General features: G+C 32.8%; 1 pseudogene; it reads left to right on the forward strand.

Annotated features, from left to right (window-relative positions):
* The first annotated feature begins 588 nt into the window (after positions 1-588).
* LOC149536110 (putative mediator of RNA polymerase II transcription subunit 26b) lies at positions 589-1,746 on the forward strand (annotated as a pseudogene).
* The last annotated feature ends 8,901 nt before the right edge of the window (positions 1,747-10,647 follow it).

Genomic DNA, 10,647 nt, shown 5'->3' on the forward strand with positions numbered 1-10,647 from the left:
TTTGATAGAGCATTTGTGCATGCCATTACCTTCGAAAAGATTTTATTGCTATTTGTATTCTGGTCTCTTCCTCTTTTTGTGAAGTTCTTTCGCTACAGTTTCCTTCCAAGTAAAGAGTATTGCCGAGGTAATAGAAAATTGCCCTATAAAAACTGTAGACTTATACCACCTACGAAGGAAGTTATATCCTGCTGAGAATCAATTGATGTTTGTGAGTAAAACGATTGATTCCAAAATAGAAAGTTCTTGGGTTTCTAAATTCAAAAATTAATAAAGAAGGGCATAAATGAGCAAAAAGGTTGTCTAGGGGTGCTCTAAACGGAATGATTCCAAGAAATAGCTGTACAAAAAGACTTTTTGAATCTAGAAATAGTTCTTGGCTATAAATCTAGGCTTGTAATCTAGGCTTGTAATCTTCTTGTTACTTTGAACGCTTTGTCTTTGGAGTTACAGTTGCGTCGTTTCAGGGTCTTGTTTAAGGGTGTAAAAAATCCTTTGTTTTTTTAGGGTTTTGATTACATTGCAAATTTTCCTTGAAAAACTCTATTGGAGTTTTGGATTGAAGTTTTAAAATAGGAAGGAATAATCATGGAGTTGTGGAGGGATGTTTTTGGGCGTGGGGAGGTTGATATATGTACTGTAATTGAAAATGCCATTTTAGTTGCAGCTTCTCATTGCCCTCAAGAATTAATGACTAGGAGGGAGAGAATTGCTCAGAGATTGTACTCACCTAGGTTTGCTAGGCGTGGAGAATGCAATGCATTGACATTGGCATTGGCAGGTGATAATATAAAAGGAAAACGAGGAGTGTTTGTTCCAAGATGTGAAGGGCACCAAGAAAAACAGGAGATTCCTAAGGAGAGAAAAAATCTCAAGGAGAGAAAGAAGGCTAGTAATTACACTTTTGATGAGGCTGAAACCCTTATAGAGGAAATAGAGGAGGAGATAGCTATTGTTAGAGAAGTTGGGAGGATCAAAGAAATCTTGTTACACCCTGCGGAGTCGCCAAATCAAGTGCATGAGTGTCTGAGGAGATTGGAGTTGATGCAACTCTCTGTAGAGACTCTTGAGGTGACTAAAATTGGGAGGGTGGTGAATAGATTAAGAAGACATCATTTGTAACAAGTCCGTTCCATAGCTGAGAAGCTTGTCTCCTATTGGAAAGAGCTTGTTGACATATGGATAGAGACTTTTCCTCTAGTAGACTCATCTATTGAGTATGTTTGTCCAAAAGATGTCAAAGATGACCATAATGGTTTACTTTCTCCGCCATTTGATCAGGGTTCCCTCTTACTAACTAGGACTCCATCAATAGACATGCATGAGATCTTTGTTGGAATGGATGATGATGGAAATGTTCAAGATATTGATGCAAATGTGAATGAACAAGTGTTCATTAAATCACATTTACAGAAGCAGAAGAAAAACAATAGCAATAGAACTTCAAAGAATACACCAACTCATGCATTTGGATCTTTTGTGCGAGTTATGAGGCCATCTGCAAGACACAAACCAAACGAACATAGAGATCTAGTGCCAGCCAAAAATCCTACTTGTGTCCAATCCGAAAATGATTATGTGAAGTGTGAAAGGGGTAAGAGAAAGTTTCATGAAGAATACCAACAAGTAGAGAAAGCAAAGAAGCGAAGGACTACTAAACTAATGAAGGTGGAAGACATTCTTGAAAGTGGACACAAACTCATAAAGCCGCTCAAAACCAAACGAGGATCACATAATCCACAATGATTTGAAAATTGTAAATAGAAATACTAAAGGGCTCAATGTGCATGCAATCTCTTGAGCAGAAACTATTATATACTTATCTGTGTTTGATTTTTGGTTTATTTATATTCATCAGAATTTGTTTTAATATGAGAAAACTGAGTGAATAACATATGAAACTAATTATTTTTATTTAACAAATATCAGAAACTAGATTGTTAACATCTGATGTTTGATTAATTAATTTTATTTTGACATTTGATTTAATCTTAACTTATGACACCTAATCTAACAAACAAATGAATGAATCAAATAAACAATATAAAATATAAAATTGTAACATAAAAATAACTATATCTATCTATCTAGAACATATAATTAAAAAAAAGATTTCAACAATTAATATATCTTATTATAAATTATACTTTCACCAGTTAATATAATTAATATACTTGTTATGCTAAAATAATTATAAGCAAATTTGACTTCAATTATATGCTCACAATTTTGGTATTGGTTTAAAAATTAATCTGCAACAGCTCTTTAGTAACTACACATTTAGTCACTGATTATTGACCAATCAACGTTTTAATTAAGAACAGTTGTTCCTTATATTTGTGTCTGAAATTGTTTACACAGTTGGCCTGAGTTACCGGACTATTATTCAGCTATAGAAAATGTTCCTTCTACAACATTAATGCAGCTTTAAGCTTTGTTTAAAGGAATGTAGAAATCATGGAAATGTAACCGAAATAAGCTGCAATCCTGAAAGGATGTTGGAATGCACAAATGGTAAAGTCAATGGCAATACATTATGTAAATTCTATAAAAAAATGGTAATGTTCAAACCTAGTGAAAATTTACATACCAATCCTATCTCACAAACAAAACATACCATTTTGCGGTGTGTAGATTTGTGCATGGAAATTCATTTAGTTTTTGTTTTCTAAAATAATAACAAATTAGCACTTAATGGAAATATTAAAAACATATTCTATAATATATTAAAAGATTTAATTCAAGAATATTAGAGTTAAATTTAATAATAAAAACTATTTATAATATGCTATAATAAATATAAAAGAACAATAAAATCCATCTTAAATACATTTTTTAATAAATTATTTGCATATATATATATATATATATATATATAATCTATTTTATAAAATATGGTTGGTATTTGTGTAAATTTAAAATTGGAACCAAGTAGAATTAAGATAAAAAAATTAATAGAGTTTGGTTGTTAGATAAGAAAAATTAAGATCTTATATTCAAATAAAAATGATCCAAAAATTTTTTTTAGTAATGATATGAAAAGATTTCTCATTTTCTCATAATTTTTAGCAGCTACAAATTATTCTTTAATGTTTTATTCTAGAACTATAATATGATATAATTCAATTATAATTGTTCCTATAATTAACACCATTGAAATCATAAAACTTACAAGCCAAAGTTATAAAATAATTAGTTTTTGTCATATTTTAGCCATCAACCAATTTTTGTTGTTGTAACATCCATTTCTTAATGTTGCTCTCCTCCACTAAATTGTAAGAACAAAGCTTTTGGCTGTTGATCTCAGTAGAGCTATGTTGAAGGGAAACAAGCAAATGTTGTGACTAGTTGTATTCAAGCAAGAGTTAGAAATTTATTTGGATACCCAAGTTAGAGAATTTTTTTTATAATAAGTATATTATATATATTTTTTCAATGAAATTTGTGTCATGAAAATATTTCTTGATAGATTTTAAGAATTCTTATTATTCAAATGCTATTTGTTTATACACCAATTATTGGAAAGGGTTACACATCATGTGGCATAAAAGAATATAAATGAACTGAGTCAGTGACAATAAAGATCTTGTCCTTGACACAAAATAAAACAATAGATCATTAGACAACTGAATGTTACCTTTCAACTCTATCTTTTGATGACAGGGAAGTAAATTTTGGTATGAACAAATGGGTTCTTCAAATATCATTTTTCTATGCTTTGAGTTCAAGTTAGTAGGGGATCATGGTCTATTGTTGTTATTTGATTTGATTTATTTTGAAAATTTTAATTAGTGAATTAGTGTTACCAAATTAATCAAATATATATTATAAATTTCACACAAGACTTCCATCTAGCTACCCTTGGAAAGAGTAGGGGAGGCAGCTTTGGACAGATAGGAAGATTCATCTATAGTTCACAGTTTAACTTTGCATGAAGTAGTTAAGTACATCCATGGGTGCCTTTTGACACTGTCTCTACTTGAAAAATTTTAGCACCTACTGTTGACATTGGAGTTTCCTCGCTTGCCAATTTCCCTTGCCTGAAGCATCTACATAAGCTAGTTTTGAGTGATAATTGCATAGCTAGGGTTATACAAAATATAAATTTATCCACTCCATCAAGTACTACCTAATTTGGTTAGATCTGCATCTATAACTTTCTTCATATAGAATATATGAATATCAAAAACATTAGAAGATGGGTTCTAACATCCCTCCCCACTAGGAAGAGACATCAACCCATTGTCTAATTAATCAAAAAAGAATTATTACACAATACATAAAATATCTAAAAAGATGTAATCACATATAATGTTCATACAAAAGGACATAAGATAATAGTTTATGCACATCCCTTGCATCACCCTCCAAGTGGTAATGCCAAAAATAGGTCCCAATCAACCTAACTGGAACACATCTCTATCGAATACTCAATCGATGTAGTGGTGATCAAGACATGTTCTCACTCTCTTGGGACAACCTTGAATCATGAACTTTCAAGTTGAATATGAACAATCTAGTTGTCCTTGCATCTATTATCAATAATTGCATTAATGTGATATGGTATTGTAGGGAATTTCCCCTCTCTACGATGCATTAGCCAGGGATAATTTCTAGCCTAAATGTGGCTCATGTTCCTTGTCTACCCCCTAATTTGAGGTTGTAGCCTCTATTCTCATTTCAAGAATCCCAAGTGGAATTCCTTCTCAATGATTCATGCCTTTCATGTTTTGAGTCTATTGATGTACACTATTCTCTAGTTTATCATCTTGAAATTTCCTTTTATAATTTTGATTATTATATGATTTTGTTGGGGTTGCATACCTCAACCTTTGTTCTTGTTTAAGAGTCTTTGAAAGTACATAATCCATGATCACAGGCTCATACATTTCCACTTCATTTAGATCTCCTTCCATAAGCCCATAACAAATTTATAGGTCTAAATGATTCATCATTATGATACAATGGAGGATACTTAACTAGATGGTAGAACCATTCATGATACTGTGTCATTGTCGTGACCCCCTATAGTAGCTTGTAGAATTCTACTAACTTCTTATCATAGAACAATTGAGGTAACCACCTCTTGTGAAATCCTTTTTTTAAATTCCTTTGAGGATATCTCACCATACTTGATCTTCTTATTTGCCACCACATTTTTGTACCTCATAGATGTTTCAACCACTAGCTAAAATTCATCACATACTACCTTGGATTTCCAAGAGAATTTTTTACCAAGGAAATATTTTTCCATACTCGCAATCCATGCCTCGACTTCTTTCCCAAAAGCTCTACCATTAAAGGTAGGAGGGGTGACCTTCATGAGGTCTTTGCTCAAGTTAGCTACAATCTAAATCATGTCATCTACATTCTCAACAATTTGATGGTTAACTTCTTCCTTCTATTGTTATTCTCTCCTCCTATCTTCCTCTAACTTCATGCCTCAACTAATTGATTTTCCCCATTTTTCTTCTTTTGTTCCTCCTCCTACTGACATAGGGTCTCTAAACATTGATTCTCATTATGCTTCCTTTCTTCCTCTTCATCATGTTTACCTGTCACTTCATTATTTAAGGTATCCACCCTATGACCTTTTTATTCCAAAAAGGCCCCCTACTTAGTCAAAGGTGCTAGAATCATGTTTAGCCTCTTTCCATCATTCTATAGACCATTTCTTGATCCATCCTAGTTACTACCTCTAATGTTAATAGTGACAACTCAAACACCTACACCTATACACATGTGGGCACATTAGCATGGTATCTCAAGGCCCTAGGGTTTGAATGCCACTCTCATACCATAAGTAAGAGCCTTTTCCTACTAAAAATATCGCATCATGAAATGTGTGAGAAATGTAAAATTTTAAATATGAAACCATAGTTGACTATTCAACTATTCAAGTAATTAAACCATTATCAATATTGACAAGTAGTTATCTATGACATAACAATAAAATCCATATGTTTGATTGTACAATACACAAATAGATGCATTAGCACATAATTTCATCCCATCAAACATGATTAATTACATCAATGGCATCATATAAGATGATAATTTTATCAATTACGTCATAGGAAGAGTTTTAAAACAAGTTGTCTTGGACATATTTCCATATGAATGTCCCAGTCTCCATAGTAGTTCGACATCATCCACCCACTATCTGAGATGAGAGTGTATAGCCTAGGTTCCTTTATAATTCCAAACATAGAGTGTTTACCTCCTTTGGAGTCCTTCTGGACATGAAGAATGCCCTAATCCTAACATGAGAAGCCTAGTAACTCATAACAAGAGGATTAGATGGATTTGGTCAAGCTCTGAAACATATTACTTTCCACATATGTCTAAGTAGCCTAATCATAGAATGTGGTAGGGAATATAAAAAATAGCATATATACACATATACAAAAAATAAATGGGTTTGGTAAAAGCACTTCAAGATCTATATTTAACTAATAGAAGAAAACAAAACATAATATATCCATTTCTAATCAAAACAGACAGAAAGAAACAAATCATCTTGTATCCTTTTTTATCCTAGCCAATTCACCACATTATTCCCATCCCATAAGAAATTCCTTGATTAGAGGAAAAGAAATGAACCACTAATAATTTCGAATCTAAGAAGTACATCAACAAATCATATGCACAAAAAAATATTATTCTCTCAATGCTCTAGTGTTGAGAACTAATTTGAAATAAGATAAAAGATACTTTTTTAAATCTCAAAAAGTTTAAGATTCATGTGCATCATTTAGGGTGGACGATTTAAGCTTCTAGGATTAGTTCTAGACTCACATCTTAGCCAAGGAAAATAACAATATAGTGCACATTTAGGATTTAACCCCAAACTTTTTTATAATTTAATACATGAACATTAAACATATTCCTTAATAAAGATCTACTATAATGTAAGTAAGAAAATAGTAGAGCTAAAATCACATAATTTCAATGTTCACATTTTCCATAAATTAGTTAAGATATAGAAAGTATTCAACTTTTCTCAATCTTTCTCATGAACTCGAGGTGATTCATTAATTCCAGTTTTCATAAGAAATTAAAGATATTTGCAGTCACAAAATTATAATTTGGACTCAATATTGCAAATTGAATAGAGAAACATCACTAACTAATCTCTATATGAAGTTTCAATCTAATTCTTAATTCTTGAGATCAATTATGTCTAGCAATTATCTGCCACCATTCACATGTGTCACTATGTTCATATTATATGTCATTCAATTTCATAGATTTCTAAGACTCGTGTGCTCTTTCCTATTTCTTTGATAGTAAGTTATCACAACATGTTGAGCTATCAGTTTGCATGATGCTTAATGGCAGGAATCCTTTTGAACTCCTCTCTTGAAAAGTTAATCTAGGGATCAACTCCAAAGTTTCAAGCGATCTTGTAACCTACTAGAATCTGCTCAGTTGAACATGAATGTATTTGTTCACAAGGAAGCCTTTTCTAGTTCTAACCAATTTTGGAAAAGATGTTCAATCTTCTTGTTGTCTCAAAAAACTAACCACAAAAGAGATATATTTTTGGGTATTTTTTGTTTTATGATGAATGCAATTTAACAATGCAACTATATGAATTCCTAATTTAACCAAGTGCTAGCAAAGAAAATAATGAAGATAAGGTAACAATAGTTTTAAGAAAATGACTTGAAGGGGAAATTTCTAAAAGACATAAACCATGGTAACAACATGTCTCTGAGTTAAATCATCAAAAAGATCAAGTAGGAAAAAATAGGAGCAACACTTCCTAAAATCCACTAATGCAATCATTGATGAGAACTTAGTATAAAACCAAAATATGTTTTACAAAAAGTATGCTCATCTAAGACAAGAAGCTATGTAGGAACAATAGGTGATCTTCTCCAACTCGGTATGTCAACAAAATTTATCAATATGTGACAAACACCAGAACTAAATGATTGCACAATCAAGTCAACACAAAAATTCTAGTGGCTCCATTATTATCATGAACAAGAATTCACAAAAATAACATACTCCAAAAAGAATAACTACACTCAGAATGAGAGCACCAATAGCATATATTATTGCATCAAAATAACATCCTATAATACAAATTATGTTCCTAAATTTATAAGAAATCATCTACTCAATTTGTGTTGAGAGTGAGAGATCTCTTAATGCAAACATATGCTTCTAAACTAATAAACAAATCTAATTATGTACAAAATAACTCTCTAAATGGTGTTAAGTAGGACTCCACTCTTGTTTATATCAATTAATGGGTGCATGAGCCTTTACATGTGTTAAAACAAAGAAAGAAGTAGTAGATAAGAAGAAGGAAGTTATAAGAGGGTTTGAAAGTCACTAGAAGCTCTAAAAATGGAAGCTTGGCCTTCTTTGAATGTTTCTAGGAGTTAAATTGTTGTTAGTTTATATGTTTCTGGTGCATGGAAAGCTCTAAATTTAAAACTAGAAGTTAACTATTAGTGCAATGCTTACTTCTTCAAAATTGTTAGTGCATCTCTAGAATAGCACACCTAGTGCACCTTAGTGACAGATTTAAAAAATCCAAAATTTTCCCAAGGGTCAAAACTGAATTTCTAGTTTCTAGGTTTTCTTCCCCTTTATACCAGAGCAATGTCTAGATGGTTTTTCTTGAATTTCTCTATAATCTCCATCACTTGGGAAGCTTCTAGAAAATCAAATGTATTATACTTATATTTCATTTTCTGCCAGTAGTTACTAATCTCCATACAAATATCTAAAAAATTATCCAATTTAGTGTCTAACTCCAATGGTACCTCTTTTGTCCTAAACGCTCGTTTGATATCTTCTTTTGATGAAGCATCTTCAAAGGTTTTTTGGAATTTTTGAGCCATTGATTATACTGGAATGAATTTAGTTCTTGACTCATCCTAAAAAATATCAAGGTAGGCATTGTTGTAATACTTCTAAGCTTCCAAAATCTACTCTTGTGTTTTATCTCTTAATCTCTTAATATCTTTGTGAAATCCTTCCATTACCTGATTCCCGATAGCTATCTTCTCAATCTAATCTTCCAATTTATCTATCTTGTCTATTGTATACACCTTTGTGAGTGTAAGATACCTTTGACCCTTTATTGTTTGAAGTGCTTGGAGATCTTTCCCCTAGGTATGTACCTCATCCATAAGCCTAGAATCCTAGTCCAATATGCATACTAGTTTATCCATGTTAGTTTGAACATTGTGTAACAAGTTCAAATTAACCTATCTGATTTGTACGCCTTGATCCTTAAAATTTTCATGCCATTTCTAATATGAGTCCAAAAATGAACCTACTCGTACACTCTCCTTATTTCTCCTCTCTAATGCCACAACAAGAGTGATTTTTGGATTATCTAGATCTATGGGGCCCAAAACTTTGTGTAAATAGCCTCTGATAAGCTCATTTTGTTTTCGCAACATTACCAATTTTGCCTCATACTTGTTCACCTGCTTAAAAACCTCTTTCACACCCATAGTGATCAAAAATTTAGCATTATCTACCATGGACTTTCCTAAGAGAGCCTCCTTGATTTGGTAATCACCACGAGTCAAATCCTTGATGTCAACATATGGAGGAGGGATGGAAATATGTGTAAATAAATCTTGATCTAGGTTCTTCCTTATGAAGGAAAATGTTCATGCATCACCTATAGGTGGATTAGTCTTATTGATGGCTTTCACTAGCTCATCCATTCCCTCTTCTACACTCAAGTTCAACTACCTCTTTTTTCTAACCATAACCTCCCTTTGTAGGTAGGCTAGTTTAGTGCCCATAGGAGACATGTAGTTGGCTAAAGAGGAGGCTTTCCCTGTAGGCCCTTCCCCTTTCCAAAGTCTTCTCCTTCTAAGAGAGATCTACATTGGGAGTTTTTGTATCTGTTGTAGCCATAGTTCTTGCCTCTATGTCTTGAGAAGTTTTCTAAGGTTCTTCAAATATCTTTCCTTCCTTTGATACTTCATTGGCCAACATTTTTTTTGGCTCTTCTTTATTTACTCTATGTTCCTCCATGTGTACAACATAAGGAAGTTGGGTGACTAAGACTTTGTCTAAGAATGAAAAATCCTGAAATGGTGGTGGTGATATACACAAAGATCCTTGTGGTAGAGGTGGAATTTGGTTCCAATCCTTTGACTCAACAGGAGATTATCTTCTTCTTCTTCATCATCTGCCTCGAGCATGGTTTTAGGCACTAAAGGGATAGTAATAACCTTCTTTTGTAAATTTTTCCTTGTTGTCCTTCTCTTTCTTAGTAGCTAAAGGAGAGGCTTCTTCCTCTTGAGTAGGTGGTGTCACCTCTTATGCTTCCTCCTCCAGTTCCTATTCCTATTCTTGTTCAGGCAGGGGCACTTGTTTAGTTTCTTGAGCCTGAGTTGCTTCTTCATTTTGAGGCTCTTCAGTTTGAGGTGCTTGAGTCACCTCTTCATCTTGAGGCTCTTTTGATTCAGGCTCAGCTTTTTTTAAGGAATCTCTTTTCCTCTTGTTTTTTCCTTTTTCTTCCTTGAAGTACTGAACATCCCTCTTGTGTTGTTGATGTGCAATTCCTGGCCTAACTGGGGATTTAGTAGGGAATGTTGGTACTGTAACTTTTTCTCTTTTACCCTTAATTGGGTATGTTGTGGCTTGGAACATAACAGCTTG

This window comes from Cupressus sempervirens, chromosome 10 (assembly GCF_028749045.1).
Source record: "Cupressus sempervirens isolate cs-2001-9-10 chromosome 10, ASM2874904v1, whole genome shotgun sequence".
Classification (NCBI taxonomy): Eukaryota; Viridiplantae; Streptophyta; class Pinopsida; order Cupressales; family Cupressaceae; genus Cupressus; species Cupressus sempervirens.